The 22,140-nt window shown below is 41.2% G+C and overlaps 1 long non-coding RNA gene across 1 annotated transcript; it reads right to left on the bottom strand.

Annotated features, from left to right (window-relative positions):
* Positions 1 to 2,005: 2,005 nt before the first annotated feature.
* LOC109156557 lies at positions 2,006 to 20,968 on the bottom strand. The gene is made up of 3 exons (XR_002050050.1): positions 20,936 to 20,968; positions 2,131 to 2,238; positions 2,006 to 2,050 (listed from the first exon to the last, which is right to left on the bottom strand). It is a non-coding gene; the product is annotated as an uncharacterized LOC109156557 (long non-coding RNA).
* Between the last annotated feature and the right edge of the window lie 1,172 nt (positions 20,969 to 22,140).

A 22,140-nucleotide genomic window follows, 5' to 3' on the forward strand; every position in this document is an offset into this window, starting at 1 on the left:
GTTGAAGTCGGTGTTGTTGTAAGTCCCGCGCATAGACAACGATTTTAAACCGTTGTCTTTTCTAGAAACGACAATGGTTTTTTAACCGTTGTCTATTAAGTGTTGTTGAAACCGGTGTTGTTAAAAGTCACACCCATAGACAACGGTTTTTAACCGTTGTCGTTTCTACAAAAGACAACGGTTTTGTATCCGTTGTCTATTGAGTGTTGTTGAAACCGGTGTTGTTAAAAGTCACGAACATAGACAATAGTTTTTAACCGTTGTCTTTTCTATAAAAGACAACGGTTTTGGAACCGTTGTCTATTGAGTGTTGTTGAAACCGGTGTTGTTAAAAGTCACGCACATAGACAACGGTTTTAAACTGTTGTCGTTTCTTTCAAAGACAACGATTTTTGACCCGTTGTCTATTCAGTGTTGTTGAAATCAGTGTTGTTAAAAGTCATGCACATAGACAACGGTTTTTACCCGTTGTCTTTTCTCTAAAACACAACAGTTTTTGAACCGTTGTATATTTACTGTTGTTGAAACCGCTGTTGTTAAAACTGATGCACACAGACAACGGTTTTTAACCATTGTCTTTTCTTTAAAAGACAACAGTTATAAATTGTTTTCTATTGTGTGTTGTTGAAACCGCTATTGTTAAAAGTCACGCCCATAAACTGTTGTCTATTGTGAAATAGACAACGGTTTTTAACCGTTGTCTCAACGGGTTTTAACCTGCTTAAATTTTAATCATATAAAAAATCAATTTATCCATTCACCATCGCCAAGTGTAGTTACATAAATTTGCAGAAGCTAAGGTTCAAAATACAAAAGAACTAATTAACAAGTCTAAATACTTCCATGACCAATTCAAATTGAATCACCATCCAAGTCATAATATTACAAAAAACAATTCCACGAATCAAGTCTAAATGATAACAACGTTCTAATCATCAAATCATAGCTACTCTATATAACTTGATAAAATATCGGCCCATTCAAAACGCACCAGATCAATAACCGCTTTATCATAATCAACTTGTTGGAATTACATGTAAAAAGTGAGTAAATAAATTAGTACGTAGTCAACATAACATTATAAGAGATAGCTAGCTAGATAGATAGTGAGACTACAGAAACTACTTGCATAATGCAATATGCACTGGTCATTCATTTTGCATTTGCTTGGATTTGGACAACTCTAATATATGCCCAACAGGTACAACTTGGATTTGGACAGCTCTACTAGTGTTCATCACATGCAATGGTATGTTAGGCACTTAGGCTAGGTCTCATGACAATAAACTAAGCAGATCAGATGAACTAAGATTTATTATCTTTTTTTTTATCTTTTTTTTTTTTAGCTGAGGTAATGAGCAAAGCAGTTGACTACTGTACATAAGATGTCTTGAGTGAGAAAAACAAGCACAAAATACAAACCCCCCAACATTAAGATAAATTTGATCGAAAGGATAAGGTGAGACATACAGAATATAGTACTAATAATTAGTGCATATTCATGATTCCAATCTCATCTTATTTCTCGGATAACAATTATCAGTACTAGAAATTAAAATTTTATGTAGACAAAAACACAATTCCTATAGGTCATTATTCATGTTCTAACACCAAATTTGGATCCCTATCCACATAAATAAATACCAATACCCAAAAAGCTCAAAGTGGATGTGCAGACAGTGAAGTAAAGCAATTCAAATGCATCATATTTCCACTTTGAAACATTCAAATCAGAATAATTTTAAACGCAAAATAGAAATGGAATGTATTACCAGTGCTTGAATAGAATCCTTATCATCAATGTCTGGCATATTCTCAATTAAAGTTTTCAGGTAAGCCATGACATAGAAACCGCATTGGTTACTATCCGGATGACGAGGAGCCTACAAATGTTAAATAATATTTGCATGTGCATTACAATTTATCTTACATATACAAACACTTATATCTAATTAGTTAACAATATTAAATTACCTTGACAATTTTCCAAACAGTTTTACTTCGTCCTTTCTTTCCATTCCTAGAGGCCGCATGAACCATTTTAATAGCCCTTCATGTATATTGTTGATTATTCAGATAATGTAATAATCATACTGATATAAATTGAAAGAAATTAAAAAAAAAACCTACATTTCTACAACATGTTTCCAATCATCATCGCGAATGCGATGACTAAGAGGGTCCCACAAATAAACAATATCCTTAGTGATGTTGATAACTGTCAAAATCCAATGGAAACTGTTAGTGTTTTAATTGCTCCAAAAAACCCCAACATATAATTGGCAATATTATTATGGCAAACTAAGATAGGGTTAGCTTGGTGTCGGTTTGTTTTACAGAAAACTGATTGATCAGATACAACAACAGGCGTACTTACACTGAAGATCTGTTTTAGGAAGATATTTCCTTTTCACTTAACGCGGTATAAGAAGTCAGCTTTGGAAAGAATATCAGCGGATCTGTCTTGGAAAGGTATGGACTGAATCTTTAAGATTACATCCTTCACATATCGTCCTACCATCTACAATTAGAGATATTTTTGGAGATTGTTCTTGCTATGGAAGTATAAGTACCCTCATTCGGTCATAAATTGGGGTTACATTTTTTAGAAGAAAGAAACACTCCTAACTATACAGAAGATCACATCTTTGATTATCATGCCTCTTCTCAAGACAATTTGTTCTTGGTGATTATGATTAAGAACTTGAGAAGAAATATCGTTGCTTAAACGAAAGGACGCTAAGATCACACCGTTGTGGGAACAACATTGGACTGCGTCACTGAAGTGGACTGCATCAGAGTTAGCTCTCCAAGTGAAGGGACTTCATTAGACTTCTGTATGCACGGCTCTCCAACTTCAACAATCCACTAAACCTGTGTAGATTGGGTACGTACCTTGTGTGGGGCACTTGGGTGAGATTATTGTTTCTCTACCATTGTACATTGGATTATGAATTAGTGGATTAGACGCCTCTATGGTCGTCTCCCAGATGGAGATACACACTGTATCGAACTGGGTAAACATCTTGTGTGTTGTTTTTACTGTCTACCTTAGTTTACTCTTTCTGCAAACAAATCAATGATCTATCTATCTGACTGACTGACATCATCGTTGAATCTGTCAGTATAATCCATCAGTCATTTAACCCTATTAATATCCTTAAATTGAGGAAATGCAAAATTACATGTGGTATCAGAGCTTTTAAGTCTACATAGTGACTTGATCCGTACGGGAATTTTTTTTTTTTTTTTTTTTTTTTTTTTTTTTTTTTGCATTGCTCTCTTTTTATTGAAAGTGTCTCTGGTTGTCGGTTGGCAGTTTGCCTGCTTGTGTGTTTTTGGCTGGTTGTTTTTCTTGATTCAGGATGGATGTAAGTATGAAACCACCAGAATTAGATGGTCACAACTATTCATTCTGGAAGGCTCGTATGGAGATCTATCTCCAGGCACAAGGTACCAGGGTTTATCGTACTGTTCTCTCTGGATGGAGTCGCCCAACTATTAAGAATCCTGATGGGACCACTGAGGCAAAGCCCATTGAGACTTGGACTGAAGATGAAATGAATGCCTCTGATCTGAACAATAAGGCACTGAACTCTATCGTAGGATCTCTGCATGAATCTGTCTTTACCTTAGTCACTGGGGTAAAAGAAGCAAAATGAGTACGGGAAATTCTTGAAACCAGATTTGAGGGTACAAGTGATGTCAAGCAATCAAAGCTTCAAATGGTACTGTCAGATTTTGAAGCTCTTAGAATGGGCGAAGAGGAAACAATCTCAGTCTTTCACAGTCGTGTTCAGAATCTGATGAACAGAGCCTCAATACTCGGCGAACCATTCACTGATGAGAGAGTCATCAAAAAGATCCTTCGATCTTTGCCAAAACGCTTCCGAATTAAAGTAACCGCAATTCAGGAACACACATGCTGGGAAAAGAAGAGTGTGGGAGAACTTATGGGAAGCTTACACACGTATGAACTTGAAGTACTGGCTGATGATGATCTTGCTGTCAACAGAAAAGGCAAGTCAGTGGCTTTTGCTGCTAAAGCTGATCGAGAATCTGACACAGATGACATAGATGATGAAGCCTTGGCCCTCCTAACCAAGAATTTTAAGAAGATCTTGAAAGCCTTTAACAGAAGGAGTCAAGGACAAATTAATAAGACACAATACAAAGGCAGTAATTCCTCATATCAGAAAACAGAAACACCCTCTTTCACACAGAACAATCAGTCCCAGACTGGCCGAACAAGACAAACCAGAAGCAGTTCGACTGACACAGGTAGACCTCTCAATCGGTCAGTGCAGTGTCGAGAGTGTGAAGGATTTGGACACATACAGGCTGAATGTGCAACTTACCTCAAAAGGAAGAAGGCTATGTCTGTGGCTACGCTAAGTGATGATGATGAGGAAATCTAATGATCCGTCAGATAACAATGTGGCAAACTTTGTGGCCTTCTTTTCAGCTACAGAGAATCAGTCAGAAGAAAATGAATCTGATGAAGAGTCTTATATATCGACAGATGATTTTGAAGAGAGGCATACCCAACTTGAAATGGAATTTGCTAAACTTGTTGCAAGCTGGGAACAAGTGGTGAAAGTTAATAAAAATCTGAATGAAGAACTGAAGCAACGGGATGATCTTCTGAAGAAACTAAACACAGAACTTGTCACAAAAGAAGATCTTATAACTCATATAAGATCTCGAGAGGGAAAATTGATAAAAGAGTTGGAGGATCTGAAGAAGAACATCAAGATGATGGACACCACATGAACTCTAGACAAAATTCTGGATTTTGGCCGAAATCCAAATGATAAAAAGGGTCTTGGTTTGAACGAGGAGAACCTTCAAAGACTATTCCTGTGTTTGTCAAAGAGGGTACGACAGTTGGTACACCATCTCGCAGGTATGAACTAGGTCAGTCATCCCGGTCAGTCCAGATAAATCAAAAAGGAAAGATACATGCTCGAACTGCAGAAACTGATTTTGGCAGAGTGGCGTTTCAATCTCAGTACTCAAAGTTCAAAACAAAATTTGCCAGAGTCAGACAATATACACCCATCTGTCACTACTGTCAAACAAAATGTCACACTCGACCTAAGTGTTATTCTTTTTACAGAGATCAAAGGAAGGAGAAATATCAGAACAAGACTATTACACCGTTCACTAGACAGGTTTGGGTCAGAAAGTCAGAAGTAATATGCTATCCCACTATAGTTCTAACCGCTTCTACAACTGAAGCAAGATGGTATTTCGACAGTGGTTATTCCAGACATATGACGGGAAATGTCAAGTGTCTTATGGTTGTTCAACCTAGCAGTGGATCAGTTACATATGGAGACGGACAAAAAGGAAAAATAGTTGGAAAAGGTACCCTAAATGTACCAGGCTTACCTCATCTAGAAGAAGTTCTATTAGTTAGTGGTCTGAAAGCAAATCTTATTAGCATCAGTCAGTTGTGTGATCAAAACTGGAATGTGTGCTTCAATCGTAACTGTTGCAGAGTCAGTGACAAAGCAGATCAACTGGTAATGGAAGGAACACGATCCTTTGACAGCTGTTATGTTCTGACTAACGAAAATGTTTGTCGCCTATCTAAATCAGATGAATCAAAACTATGGCATAGACGACTGGGTCACATAAACTACAGAGATATGGATAAATGATCAAATTAGATGCTGTGCGAGGGATACCTAAGATCAGAATATAACAGGAAGGAGTTTGTGGTGCATGTGGCATTGGGAAACAAATAAGAACTCCTCACAAAGCAGTAAAAGTTATCACTACTGAGAGATGCCTAGAACTGGTTCATATAGATCTCATGGGACCAACACAGACTGAAAGCATTGGCGGAAAGAAATACATATTTGTGTGTGTAGATGACTTCTCTCGGTTCAGCTGGGTATATTTTCTAAGAGAAAAATCTGAAGCCTTCAATGCCTTTAGAACCTTGTGCATAAGGGTTCAAAAAGAAAAGAACGAGCCTATAATAAAAATTCAAAGACTGAGAAGTGATCATGGAAAAGAGTTTGAAAACTCTTTATATTCATATTTCTGCTCCGAGAATGGTATAGCCCATGAATTCTCAGCTCCCAGAACAGCCCAACAGAATGGTGTGGTGGAAAGAAAGAATCGAACCTTGCAGGAAATGGCTAGAGTTATCCTACATGCATCGCATCTGCCACAGCATTTCTAGGCTGAAGCAGTACACACAGCATGTCATACTGTAAATAGAGTCTATCTCAGACCAGGAACGTCCAAAACACCATATGAGATCTGGAAGGGGAAGAAGCCGAACTTGAAGTATTTTCATGTGTTTGGAACAAAGTGTTATGTGCTAATCGATAGGGAACAAAGAGGGAAGTTTGAACCTAAGAGTGATGAGAGCGTCTTCCTGGGGTATTCTCCAAACAGTCGAGCTTATCGAGTCTACAACAAAAGAACTCAATCTGTTATGGAATCAGTAAATGTTGTTATAGATGACAGTCCTGAAGAATCTGTAGAAACATCAGTAACTGATCCAGAGACAGAACCTCCTCTCAGTAAGTTAAACACAGCTGAGGACACCAAACTGCCCAAAACACAAGATTCATCAGATGAAGATAAAGAAAGTTCTGAACAGGATATCCCTCTCGCTGATGATGTGGGTAAGAACAAGCCCACCAGAACTCAGAAAAATCATCCATCAGGCAACATTATTGGCGATCCAACAGATGGGATGAATACCAGGAGCTGGATGAGAAACAATCTGATAGGAATATCCAAAGCAACATGCTATACCTCAAAAATTGAACCAAAAAGTGTAAAAGAAGCTTTACAGGATGATCTATGGATCAAGGCTATGCAAGAGGAGCTACACCAATTTGACCGGAATCATGTTTGGGATCTGGTACCAAGACCTGATCGTGTTAACATAATCGGAACAAAGTGGATCTTCAAAAACAAAACTGATGAAGCTGGAAATACTGCAAGGAACAAGGCTCGGTTGGTTGATCAAGGATACACTCAGATAGAGGGAATTGGCTATGATGAAACGTTTGCTCCTGTGGCAAGACTAGAGTCGATTAGAATTTTGTTGGCAGTCGCATGTATTCTGGGATTCACACTGTTTCAGATGGATGTTAATACAGCGTTTTTGAATGGGTACCTGCATGTAAATATTTATGTGGCTCAACCGAAAGGGTTTGAAGATCCAGATCATCCATCTCATGTCTACAAGCTTAGAAAAACCCTCTATGGACTTAAACAAGCTCCAAGGGCATGGTACGAACGACTGACACAGTATCTGTTACACCATGGGTATAAGCGAGGAAGTGTTGACAAAACCCTGTTCGTAAAAACCACTAGAAGTCTACCATTGCTCAGATTTATGTGGACGACATTGTCTTTGGTTCTACTTTACAAAAGTACACTAATGATTTAGTGAAGGTCATGAAGGAAGAATTTGAAATGTCCATGGTTGGGCAACTGACATACTTTCTAGGGCTGCAAGTTAAACAAAGCCCTGAAGGGTACTTTATCTCACAGGAAAAGTATGCTAAGAATTTGGTCAAGAAGTTTGATCTGGAATCATGCAAACCATCCAGGACACCTATTTCTACCTCCACAAAAGTATCTAAAGATGACACTGGTATATCAGTTGATAACACAGTTTATCGAAGTCTGATAGGAAGTCTGCTTTACTTAACCGCTAGTCGACCAGATATAATGTTCAGTGTTGGAATATGTGCAAGATATCAATCTGATCCAAAAGAGTCACACCTGATAGCTGCTAAACGGATTTTGAAATATATGAAAGGAACAATTCAATATGGGCTATGGTACTCCAAGGACAGTGAACTTAGTCTGGTTGCATACTGTGATGCTGATTGGGCAGGAAAGATTGATGACAGAAAAAGTACTTCGGGTGGATGCTTCTTTGTTGGAAAGAACTTGGTATCATGGCTGAGCAAGAAACAGAATTCGATTTCTTTAAGTACTGTAGATGCAGAATATATAGCCGCTGGAGGTTGTTGTACTCAGTTGGTGTGGATGAAACAGATGCTTCTAGACTATGGTCTTACTCAAAGAATTATGACACTCTACTGTGACAATGTCAGTGCAATCAATATCTCAAAGAATCCAGTTCAACATTCCAGAACGAAGCATATTGATATAAGACATCACTACATCAGAGACTTGGTAGTATCCAAGGAGATAGAGTTGGAATACATTCAAACAGATAAGCAACTGACTGACATTCTGACTAAGCCCCTGGATGCAAATCGATTTGAGATTCTCAGATCTGCTCTGGGAATCTGCAGGATTGACTAATAAGGCAGTAAGATATACAGAAGGAGAGTATAAATGGTGTCACATTTACGGGTCAAATTTCAGCCTTTGACTTCCTTTTAAATCTACCTTCTGTTTTTGTTAAGATAATATCTTAACCTCAGTTACCATAAATTAATTCGCTTTTTCGAAATTCAAATCTTCAACTCTTCCGTTTCATCCCTAAAAAGGAGGTAGACCGTTGCGTCAATCACATCAGCTATGCATGCATTCTGACAAGCCGCATTGAATAGGGTTATTCACCGTTGGGATTATATATGATTTTTGGGTCAAGTGTAAAGGAAGAAGAGTTCAAAATATCCTTGCTCTCTGATTAATTTCTCTCTGATCCTCTACCTAGGGTTTACCCTCTCACATACCCAAATCGCACAACAATGGCGGACGCCGTAACAAATATCATTATCAAGCTTGGGAGGAAGATCCATTCACCAGAAACAGCCACTAAGCATGTCAAAACTCTGCTCCAGTTAGCTATGAAGAAGAAGTTGAAGCTTGACTCTGTTCTACGCGATGAAATCATGGTCACTGTGCTCTCAGATTATCCAGAGTTCTATGCAGACTGGTCCGAGGATGACACCAGTGAGCTTTTGATGCTGGCCTCAGAAGCGAGTGATGAGGTTAGTCATGCATCTATTCCAGAGCCTGCAGATGGTAATCGTGCTGGGGCATTCCTTCAATATTTTGCTCAAAGGGCTCTTGAATCAGAAGAAGTCTCACGTCGTCGAGCAGTAGCTCAACCCCTCTACCTACAAGCTGCCCAGGACGAAGCCAAACACCGGATTGAGTTTCTTCGTAACAGGTCCAATACTTCTGAATCTCCTATTGAAATCTCCCTTGACAAGCTTGATTATTTAATTTTTGATGCTATTAAGTCTGCTATGCCTATTGTTCAATCTGATAATGCGAAGGCGTTAATTTCTGAGAAAACTTCTGTGACTGATAATCCTCCTTGTATCCTCTCTGAAAAGTCTGAACCTTCAAAAGATGTTGTTGATGATGTGTCCGATGAGAAAAATAAAACATCTAAGTTGGTCAACAATCTAAATTTGGTTGTGTATTCTGCTGATACTGTGAAATCTGCTCTGTCTTCTACTGAAATTGTTGTGTCCCCAATTGAGATCTGCCCATCTGTTAATCCCTCCAATTTGCCCACTGAGATTGAGGCTGCCAGTAATTCAAGCCCTCATGCATTTGATCAAATAGATCGGGTGCCTGTCTATACATCTTCATCTTTGGCCGAGAGCCTTGAACACGTCCGGCATTTTGCAGGTTTACCTTCTGCCTCTATTCCAGAACCGTATCGAGTTATTCATCCTACTGAGTCCTCTAGTGAAGAGGAGAAGATTCTTGCTGAAGTGTATGGCTCACAAGCCCAGTTGTCTAGACCCCCTACTGTTGAAGCTACAGCTCATCCAGATTCAACCACCTTCAAGATTCGAGAGATTACCAATCTTCTGGGAAACTCATCTGCCCCAGTATCAGACACAAGCCACTCAGTATCACCAAGCCCTTCTGAGCATTCTCCATCTAAGGAAACGAGAAAATCCAAACGCAAGAGTGTCCCTGTAAGAGTTGTTGTTGAATCAGGTGATGACAATCTTGATGTGGCTCAACCTGATAAAAGAAGAAAGTCTGTTGAATCAGTGAAAATTGAAGCTGATCCTCCCGTGCAACAAGTGTTCAAAACTCTGCGGTCATCCGTCGAACAAGGATGTAACACCCCCTAAAAACAAGCTATTTAAAAGCCTTAAACATGCAGATAACTGAGCTAAACAACAAACACAGCGAAAGACTGAAAGGTAACTAGATAAACATAAATCCTAACAACAAGGTGTTATGCCACGTTCACCAAAAGGATGAACGCTACGGCAACATCTGCAATGTTTACATCTAATCCATAGTCTCAAAGGGCTACAACTAAACTGGCACACAGGCCACAAAACAAGAGGGAGAAGCTACACTAGCAAGCACTAGACCGCGCACTCGTCTAGACATCACCTGAAAGAACACAATAAAACATGGGACAACGCCCGGTCAGCGAATAATGCTGGTAACCCACCAATACATGTGAAATATCATACATAGGTAAGATATAAGTTTGTAAAGCCACTTTCGAAAAGGAATACATATATATAAGTCAAAACCAAGAGTAATAGTCAACACAAGACTCAACACTCTCAACAAGGATACGGGAACACATCCCAACACCACAAAGGATAACCACAACAAAAAAGATAAAGACAAGACCGATGGCAACACATGCCTAGGCAACACATGCCTTTGTGACTACACACGCCACAAGAAGAGAACTCACAACAACGGCTACACAAGCCCTCGTGACATCACCCATCACGAGTTGATATGCCTTCCTTATGCCCTGTTCCAACCTTATGGCTACCCCCAACCTTATATCTAGTTCCAACCTTTACCTCCAGGACCCCTGTACCCCAAGTCCAACCTAATTCCTTCGGGAACCGTCGTTCCCCCTCCAACAGTCCCTCTAACAAAACAACCGATTTCATAGTACACAAGGTACCGATCACACATGGCAACACATGCCCTGGATAACACATGTTATCCCAGAAATGAACACGTGAACCTTACACAAAGGCCACAAACTCCATAATCACGTCACGGCCACCACGAGGACCGCTGCAATACCTTGATGACTAGTGTCCCATACCACTAATCGTGCAATCTAGGTAAAGCCACACACAAATCACACCACAACAGGAATCAATCAACGGATCACAACGAAGATATGAAACCATACTCAATCAAGGAACGGGTCACGGCCCAACAACAACAACGATGAATAACACAAGTTATCATCAACCAATGAGAAGGTACAAACAACACACACGCTAGCATTTAAACACCGAACTAGCATGCTTATCAAACGGGTAAACCAAAGATAGTTCCGAAGAATACACAAGACTCATCACGGTTCAACGAAACACAATGTTGAACACTTAGCACAATTCACAACACCAAAGCCTACATGGAATCCTACCATATAGTTCTAGACATACGAAACATCAAGAAGACACTCAAATAGTTCCACAAAAGAACAACGGGAAGTCAAAAGACCAAATACCGAGTCAAAAGAATCACGAGGAACAAGTCCCGATCCAACACCAAAGTGTTCCCCGCGGGTGGCCCCACGGGTAGTGCCCCACCCGTGGTTTCGCCCGCGGGAACACACTCCCACAAGCATTGTACCCGCGGGCGGGGCAACGGGTGGTGCCCCGCCCGCCGTTCCGCCGGCGGGTACACGTCCTGTACCAAAACAATCCCTTCGGGGATTTTCATCTCAAAACTCAAATTCAAGTCCAAAACATGCCAAATCTCACTAAACACAACAAAATGACTTGAATCAAAGGAAATGCCAAGCAATAGCACACAAGAACCCTAAACACAAGCTCTAGATATGCATTTTCACAAGATCATGCATCAACACTCACATTTCATAGCAAAACACATGTAGAATCCAAGAAATATTCACATATAGGTAAGCAAAATAGGTTTTGTAGAGCATGAGTTACGTCTTGTAGACTAAAGACTTCACTTTACACCTCAACAAGCTCCTCACAAGGCTCACCTTAGATAAAACCAAAAACACAAGATGAACTTAGATCTTACCCTCCTAGATGCCCAAATATAAGAAAGGTTGAATCTTGGAAGCAACTCTTGAAGTTTTGGCAAGGTTCCAATTTGGCTTGGAAGAAAAGCTACTCACCTTTTAGAGAGAGGGTGGAGCTAGATTTTTAGAAAAGTGTAAGGAGAGAATGAAGGTGGTCTACTAGGTTAGGTTACAATAACAACAACAAGTGAAAGGTCAAGAATACCCTTACTAACATAAAGAAGTGTAAGGAACAAGGGAACTCCTTACAAAGCTCAATGTACGACTTTGACTTTGGGGTGGACTAGTCAATTACTAGTCCCCAACTATTAAATTTCAGGAATTTAAGGAATTAAATTACAAATTGAAATAGGATTAATTACTCAATTAATCCCTTAATTGAATTTGGATTTCGGGGTGTCACATCCTCTCCCCCTTCAAAGAAGCTTCGTCCCCGAAGCTTGGATATGACGAATTAAAGGCAAACGGTGAAAAGAAACAACATTGTGACAAGAGGTTCAAGAACAAACTCTTTTGGTCAAAGACTCCAAAAGATACCACAAGATTTCAAGGCAATGAAGTATTCCATAGCAAGAAAGAAGGCGTTTCAAATCAAGGATTGGCAAGAGTTTAACAAACGGATAGATTGAGCATCAAGAACTCTAGCCTCAAAACAAACACCGACTTCTAGACAACAACCAAGAACTAGACAACCAACACCAACTACTAAGCTAACTAAACAACAAAGCAACAAGCAACAAACAAGCACACAAAGCAAGCAACAAACTACTACCAAACTAACAACGGCTAAGAAGGAAACAACAACAAGGAAAAGGCGAACGGGATTACCACAACACAAGCTAGAACTCCTCACTCTCCGACTCCTCGGCCTCCTTAGACTCCTCTTCATCTTCTCCTCTGCGGCTTGAACTGGCTTCAATCTGATCTAGCCTCTGATTCACCGTGACAAACTGCGCCTTCATAAACGCGAAGCTTTCTGCGATCATACTGTTCAGTTGGCGAAGCAAGGTGACAACGCGCTCCTCTTGCGCCATGGCGTCATGCTCCCTCTTGGTGCGAGCTTCTTTCCTTCTCCGATTTTCCTCACTATCCGAATCACTTTCTTCGGCTTCGGCAGCTCCCGGTGCTTCCACTTCTTCTTCTTGGCCTGCTTCCTCCTCAACTTCTTCATCACCGCCCAAACTCTGGACTGCGAGGCTCAACTTCCCGGCATGGATCCCAAGCTCCGTTGCCAACTCTGCCCTTTCTCCTGGTGCTTTCCTTGCCACTTCTTCCAATGTGATGTAATCACCATCATCTAGTTGAAACAGATTACAACTCCGAAGATTGGTGGTATCCAACACCATCTTTCCCACGGCCTTCGGGAGACAACCATCCACGCTTACACCTTTCCTAACCAAAATCCAGCTCAACACCATCCCATACGGTAGGCTTTTCCGGTTATGATCCCGATAGAAAACTATATGTTGCAACATCAAAGCTGGCAAGTTGAACTTAACCATATTCTTGAGGCAAAAGGCAAAGGTGCACTCCAACTTTCCCAACAAACTTCTTTTGTTGTTATTAGGCAACAAACAATCCGACACCAACATAACCAAAATCCGTTGCTCCGCGGACAACCACTTTTTCTCCGGCCTTGAAGCTTGAGTGAAACCACTCGTACGGCCCAACAGATAACTTAAATAGTCCCGGTACCCCATGGTATCCGTACTAATCCATGAATGACCACTATACTGAGCAACTCCTGAAGCAGATAAACTCAAAAGCTGAGCCAGCCTCTTCTCAGAAAGCACAACCTTCACACCTCTCACTTTAGAAGTGATCTCAAGCGTATTACCCTCCTTTGTCACGACCATGTGACGATAAAATTCCTTTACTAAACTTGGGTAAGTCTTGGCCCTTATGGCGAGAAACCCATCCAACAAACCTTGGAATCTATGCATATCCAACAAGGAATTAGGAAAAGATTCCGGGTCAAAAGCTTTACCTTCAAGGACGAGATAATGGGCATCCACCCATTCCGCTTTTCTAGCTAAACTTGACCTTCTAGGCATGATAGGAGATGACCCAAAGCTCAACAAAAGAAGCCCACAACTTTATCTTCTTCTCTCTCTCGTCCGCTCTCTCTCACTCTCACTCTCGTTGCTCTCTCTCTCTCTCTCTCTCGGCTTCGGCGTTCGGAACAGCTCGGCGGGGGAAGCTCCGGCGATGGCGACTCCGGTGGATAGCGATGGTGCGGCGGCGGTGCGTCGACGGGTAGGTGGTGGTGGCGGGTTGCAGATGAGGCGACGGGGAAGGGTGGGTTCTTGGCTGCTCACGGGTAGGGTAGAAGGAAAGAAAGAGATTTGGGAATTTAGGGATTTTTGGGGAAAAATGGGGGAAAAGATGATTTAATTTGGGGATTTAGGTAAAGATGAGGATTTACAGTTTCAATGGAATTAAAATTGAGTAAGTTCTTAGGAAGACAATTAACTTAAGTGGTTTAGAAGTTGGGTTGGCAAAGAATAAGCCTAGGTTTGAAACTCAAAGGTTACAATTAAACATTTTGGCTTGGCTTTTAAGCTACACAAGAAAGGATTTTTTTTTTTTTTTTTTTTTTGTAGGGATTTACTAATTTCAACTTTCAAAGAATACTTGGGAAAATTTAAAGGATTCCAAAAAGGATAGTTGCAAGAATGACCAAATATGGGGATTGTAGAATTAACCCAAGCACAACTCATTCCAAAGATGGATAGCTAGCTCCACAACGAAACTTATAGGCCAAACTAAATAAGTCACTTAACAAGAAAAGTTTACACTTAACTCCAAAAGAACCACTACCAAAGAAAAGCATACCAAGGATTGCCAAGTAACTCATATAGACAACAACGAAGCACAAGATGACACTTCAAGACAACAAAGAACACGACATTCGCGAAAAACAAGGATAGGCTAGGATAGGATTACCTGCCAGCTCCTCCTCCACCAAACCCTCAGACTCCACCTGCGAACGCCCCATCACGAAGACTCTCCCTGGCAGCCTAGCTCCAACTGCTCCACGACCCGAACTACCTCCCTGGGCTCCTCCGGCTCCCGGGGGTGGTGGCAACGCTCTCTGACCGGCTTGCTGGGGACACTCCGCGACCTTGTGACCACGATCTCCACATCGGAAACACCAAAGCACGAAGCCGTTGCAACTTTGACTGACATGCATCTTCCCACACCTATGACAAGGAGGTGTCTTGACTTGATTCCCTTGCTCCATCCGGTTAGGTCCTTGAGATGAGGATGACACGTTCTTGGCTTGAAAACCCGGTCGGGGCTTCTTGAAGGTGGAAGAACCTCCGCTCTCAACCCTCTTCCTAGCTAGCTCATAAGATCCTTTCTGAAGCTGCTGAGCGCGATACAGATCCGCGGCGCTCAGATACGCATCCTTAAGGGAACTTGGCCTACTCACCGTCAACGCTTTTCGTGCCTCATAATTCTGACCGGCAACGAATCTCTCAACCTTAGCAAGCTCTGTAGGCACAAGCATCCGAGCAAAGCGCGCCAACTCCAAAATTTTCTTGTGGTACTCGACCACAGACAGGGATCCTTGCTGCAGGTGAAGGAACTCATCAAACATGGCGGCTCGCACATGCGCTGGGTAAAACCTCTCGCGCATCCTATCCTTAAGCGCGGACCAACCAAACTCAGGCTCTTCAAGGAAGGTCGGACCCTCATGGACCCACCACAGATCAGCTTCTTGGCAGAAGTAGAACGTTGCCAGTTCTACTCTTCTCTCATCGGGACAACCTACAACCGCGAAGATCTTGTCGAACACCCTCATCCATTCTTCCAAAACCACCGGGTCTTCCTCACCCGCGAAGGTTGGCGGCCTATGTCCCGACACCAAGCGACCCATATCGCGATGCCCAGCAGGTTGAGGAGGCGGCACAGCGTGGTTGTTGTTCAGCAAGGCTTCACTGAGCATCTGCATCGTCTGCGTCAGCTGGTGGAGATTCTGAGCGAGTTGCTCGTTTGTTGGGGTCTCCGGGGTGCGGGCTCGAGGACGAGGAGGCATCGCAAACTTCTACTACAACAACACGGTTACCATAAGATAGCAAACAAGCAAAGAACAGAAGGCAACACTCAGCTCACCGCGCAACCTAGAATCCTATGCCTAACACTTAGATTCTTAAGGTCGCTTAAAGGTCTCAAACCACACTTAGCCACTTAGTAAGTCTAGACTTAACTCCTTCCTAGGCTCAAACCTAGGCTCTGATACCAACTATAACACCCCCTAAAAACAATTTATTTAAAAGCCATAAACATGCAGATAACTGAGCTAAACAACAAACACAGCGGAAGACTGAAAGGTAACTAGATAAACATAAATCCAAACAACGGGGTGTTATGCCACGTTCACCAAAAAGATGAACGCTACGGCAACATCTGCAATGTTTACATCTAATCTATAGTCTCAAAGGGCTATAACTAAACTGGCACACAGGCCACAAAACAAGAGGGAGAAGCTACACTACCAAGCACTAGACCGCGCACTCGTCTAGACATCACCTGAAAGAACACAATAAAACATAGGACGACGCCCGGTCATCAAATAATGCTGGTAACCCACCAATACATGTGAAATATCATACATAGGTAAGATATAAGTTTGTAAAGCCATTTTCGAAACGGAATACATATATATAAGTCAAAACCAAGAGTAATAGTCAACACAAGACTCAACACTCTCAACAAGGATACGGGAACACATCCCAACACCACAAAGGATAACCACAACAAAAAAGATAAAGACAAGACTGATGGCAACACATGCCTTTGTGACTACACACGTCACAAGAAGATAACTCACAACAACGGCTACACAAACCCTCGTGACATCACCCATCACGAGTTGATAGGCCTTCCTTATGCCCTGTTCCAACCTTATGGCTACCCCCAACCTTATATCTAGTTCCAACCTTTACCTCCAGGACCCCTGTACACCAAGTCCAACCTTATTTCTCCGGGAACCGTCGTTCCCCCTCCAATAGTCCCTCCAACAAAACCACCGATTTCATAGTACACAAGGTACCGATCACACATGGCAACACATGCCCTGGATAACACATGTTATCCCAGAAATAAACACGTGAACCTTACACAAAGGCCACAAACTCCATAATCACGTCACGGCCACCACGAGGACCGCTGCAATACCTTGGTGACTAGTGTCCCATACCACTAATCGTGCAATCCAGGTAAAGCCACACACACATCACACCACAACAGGAATCAATCAACGGATCACAAGGAAGATATGAAACCATACTCAATCAAGGAACGGGTCACGGCCCAACAACAACAACGATGAATAACACAAGTTATCATCAACCAATGAGAAGGTACAAACAACACACACGCTAGCATTTAAACACCGAACTAGCATGCTTATCAAACGGGTAAACCAAAGATAGTTCCGAAGAACACACAAGACTCATCACGGTTCAACGAAACACAATGTTGAACACTTAGCACGATTCACGACACCAAAGCCTACATGGAATCCTACCATATAGTTCTAGACATACGAAACATCAAGAAGACATTCAAATAGTTCCACAAAAGAACAACGGGAAGTCAAAAGACCAAATACCGAGTCAAAAGAATCACGGGGAACAAGTCCCGATCCAACACCAAAGTGTTTCCTGTGGGTGGCCCCACGGGAGGTGCCCCGCCCGCCGTTCCGCCCGCGGGTACACGTCCTGTACCAAAACAATCCCTTCGGGGATTTTCATCTCCAAACTCAAATTTAAGTCCAAAACATAACAAATCTCACCAAACACAACAAAATGACTTGAATCAAAGGAAATGCCAAGTAATGGCATACAAGAACCCTAAACACAAGCTCTAGATATGCATTTTCACAAGATCATGCATCAACACTCACATTTCATAGCAAAACACATGTACAATCCAAGAAATATTCACATATAGGTAAGCAAAATAGGTTTTGTAGAGCATGGGTTACGTCTTGTAGACTAAAGACTTCACTTTACACCTCAACAAGCTCCTCACAAGGCTCACCCTCCAAACCCACTTCAAGAACATACCAAAAGATCATAAAGATCCTATCTTTAAGAAAAGACACCTTAGATAAAACCAAAAACACAAGATGAACTTAGATCTTGGGAGCAACTCTTGAAGTTTTGGCAAGGTTCCAACTTGGCTTGGAAGAAAAGCTACTCACCTTTTAGAGAGAGGGTGGAGCTAGATTTTTAGAAAAGTGTAAGGAGAGAATGAAGGTGGTCTACTAGGTTAGGTTACGATACCAACAACAAGTGAAAGGTCAAGAATACCCTTACTAACATAAGGAAGTGTAAGGAACAAGGGAACTCCTTACAAAGCTCAATGTACAACTTTGACTTTGGGGTTGACTAGTCAATTACTAGTCCCCAACTATTAAATTTCAGGAATTTAAGGAATTAAATTACAAATTGAAATAGGATTAATTACTCAATTAATCCCTTAATTGAATTTGAATTTCGGGGTGTCACAAAGGATCCTACTGTGGTTCCTACTACCTCTACCCGGAAGGGAAAACCAACTACTCGCTCAAGAGGACGAAGTATCACACCTGAGGTTCAAACTGCTACGGAAAATCCTGACACCACCATCTATAAACCTCAGTTTGTCTCCTCTTCTGCTCAAGGAAAATGGTCCACGATGATCCGGAGAGATCTTATAGTTCAGAGGTCCGTTGATGAACACCAGTTGAACTCTGTTTGCGACATCTTGCCGTTGCTGAGTAATGTAGGCCTATTGAAGACTGTCACCTCCATATGTTCTTATTCGAAGCTACTGACTTACGAGTTCTATTGTAATCTTAATGAGGAGATTGACAATTTGACCGGGACGCGGTGCATGCAAATCTTCATCCGGGGAAAATGGTATGTCTTCGGTCCAGATGCGATAAATGAATATTATGGTTTGAAGGCTGTTGACGAAGAAGAAATCACGGACTGGGATTTGGTGGCAAAGACCCTCACAGGTGGACAAACTCCGGCATGGCCCACGGGGGAAAGTGATACTCTGCCTATCTCGCGACTCACCTCCAAATATGTCATTCTGCACCGTATTGCTCTTCACAACTGGCTACCATCTGCTCACTTTCATACGGTTGGCAAGCAATTGGCGGCTCTCCTGTTTCGGATTGGAACTAAAATGTCTATTGATCTGGGGACATGGATCTTTTATCATATCCTCACATTGATTCATCCGCGAGAGCAGAAGGTAAGGTTACCTTTTCCTAATATGATATTTGGGGTTCTGACATCGCAGGGCCTTGTGCCAATGCCTAGTGAGGTTATCAATCCGACTCTTCTGTATACTGTTGATCCTCGCCTTCTGACTGGAAATCACATCCGAGATGTTACGCCGGTGAATGCTCCTCGCTCTTCTGATGATGACAATGTGGTTGATGAATCGCCACATGCGAAGGATGTTCAGCTCTCTCTTCGCTTAAAGGCCCGGGTATCTGATCTAGAGACTGTTCATGGAATCATTGCAAAGCAGCTGACTGCGGCCTGTACTGAATTGGCTACCATTCTTCTCCGCTTGAGCTTGACTGAATCTGCTACTGCTGATGCTGCTAAATCCGACAGTGAGGGCCCCTCCAATACTTGACTGTGCTTTGACTATCATTGGCAGAAAGGAGGAGTGTGGAACTCAGGGGGAGTGTTTTGATGTTTTTGTAGGACTTCGTACCTTCTGGCCCTGTCTCGGCGTCTGATTGTGATGACACCATCCTTATGAAGATTGTCGCATTTGTTCAGCATGATTTGTGTGCTGTGTTTTTGTTATGAATTGTAATTCCGATCCTTGACTTTTATGCAATTGTTATCTTCATCCTATCTAGGTTGTGTTTTATCTTAGTCGAGTTGTTTTGCCAAATAATAGCCAAAGGGGGAGTTTGTTAGTGTTTTAATTGCTCCAAAAAACCCCAACATATAATTGGAAATATTATTATGGCAAACTAAGATAGGGTTAGCTTGGCGTCGGTTTGTTTTACAGAAGACTGATTGATCAGATACAACAACAGGCATACTAACACAGAAGATCTATTTTAGGAAGATGTTTCCTTTTCACTGAACGCGGTATAAGAAGTCAGCTTTGGAAAGAATATCAGCGGATCTGTCTTGGAAAGGTATGGACCGAATCTTTAAGATTACATCCTTCACATATCGTCCTACGATCTACAATCAGAGATATTTTTGGAGAGTGTTCTTGCTATGGAAGTATAAGTACATTCATTCGGTCATGAATTGGGGTTACGTTTTTTAGAAGAAAGAAACACTCCTAACTATACAGATGATCACATCTTTGATTATCATGTTTCTTCTCAAGACAATTTGTTCTTGGTGATTATGATGAAGAACTTGAGAAGAAATATCGTTGCTTAAACGAAAGGACGCTAAGATCACACCGTTGTGAGAACAACATTGGACTGCGTCACTGAAGTGGACTGCATCAGAGTTAGCTCTCCAAGTGAAGGGACTTCATTGGACTTCTGTATGCACGGCTCTCCAACTTCAGCAATCCACTAAACATGTGTAGACTGGGTACGTACCTTGTGTGGGGCACTTGGGAGAGATTATTGTTTCTCTACCTTTGTACATTAGATTATGAATTAGTGGATTGGACGCCTCTGTGATCGTCCCACAGATGTAGATACACACTGTATCGAACTGGGTAAACATCTTGTGTGTTGTTTTTGCTGTCTGCCTTAGTTTACTCTTTCTGCAAACAAATCAGTGATCTATCTATCTGACTGACATCATCGTTGAATCTGTCAGTCTAATCCATTAGTCATTTAACCCTATTAATATCCTTAAATTGAGGAAATGCAAGATTACAGAAACTATGCACAAAAACATAATTATATTACATCAACACAAAATAATATGCAATTGAAAGTATATTTGTAACCATTCTTACCCTATATTACATGGCACCAAAAGTGCTACATTACTTGGATTGTCAATCAGTCTGTTTGCTAAAGCTCGTGCCTTGCTTTCCAACTGTTTTTCTAGAAAATTGGCGCTAAGTAAAAATTTGCAAAGAGGGAAACAATTGAAGGAATTAATTTTATTTTGCAAAGAGGGAAATAACATAACATATACTATATACTATATACTATGTACTAATATACTCCGTAATAAGGAAAATAACAATTTTTTTTTTTAATTTTATAATAAGCCTTCATTTTTTTCCAAATTAAATAAGTATATTCATGTTTTTTTAGGGACCGGGTCCACCATAAACCGGGTGTAACACCCCGTGTTACGGCCTTCAATCCCGGATTAATTATTTAATTAAATCCCGTTAATAATAATTAAATATGATTTAATTATGTTAGGTTTACCTTTAATTAATTAGTAAGGTCCACCATGAACCGTGGACCCTTGCCCGAATAAGAATCTTAAGCCTGTTAGGAATAAAGGAAGTAGGCCTTTTACTATTCAGATTATGATTAGGATCCCCTTTAATTAATATGGTCCACTATGGACCATGGACCCTTATCCCTAAAACAAGCCCTAGCCCTATAAGGAATAGAATTAGTAAACCCATACCATTCAGGCCCTAACTAGGAGTCTTAAATATATAAATAGGGAACTTAGGAGGCACCTAGAATCCCCACCACAATAATCTCTCACCACCCAAAGAGTTCCAAGAATCCCCTTAGGAGAAATCAAGAAATCAAGAAAGCTTAAAGAAAGATCCTTCATAGCCAAGGAATTAATTAAGGCTAAGAGGTAACCCATGTCTCAACAAAACCTATTTTTATAGTTATGATTCCCCCTTAGGGTTTCCCCATATTGTTGTGTATTAATGACTTATGATGATTATTATTGATGATTGATGTGGTGATCCCATGGGGGATCTTGATAATCTTGATATTGGGAGATTCTTGATAACTATGATGTTCTTGATGATTATATGGAGTTCTTGATGATTATGTGTTGTTATTGATAATTGTGTGATGCCCGTGATGCTTATGTGTTATTCTTACCGAATCTTGCAATTAGAAGGCGAATCGTATTCTTGTTGATATAAAAGTGATTAGAACCCTAGGTTGTATTGTATGATATTATTCTTGGATTATCGGGTGGGGAATTCGCATGTTTGGGTGTTGATTATGT

The sequence above is a fragment of the Ipomoea nil genome, unplaced genomic scaffold (genome assembly GCF_001879475.1).
Source record: "Ipomoea nil cultivar Tokyo-kokei standard unplaced genomic scaffold, Asagao_1.1 scaffold2735, whole genome shotgun sequence".
In the NCBI taxonomy this organism is placed as follows: domain Eukaryota; kingdom Viridiplantae; phylum Streptophyta; class Magnoliopsida; order Solanales; family Convolvulaceae; genus Ipomoea; species Ipomoea nil.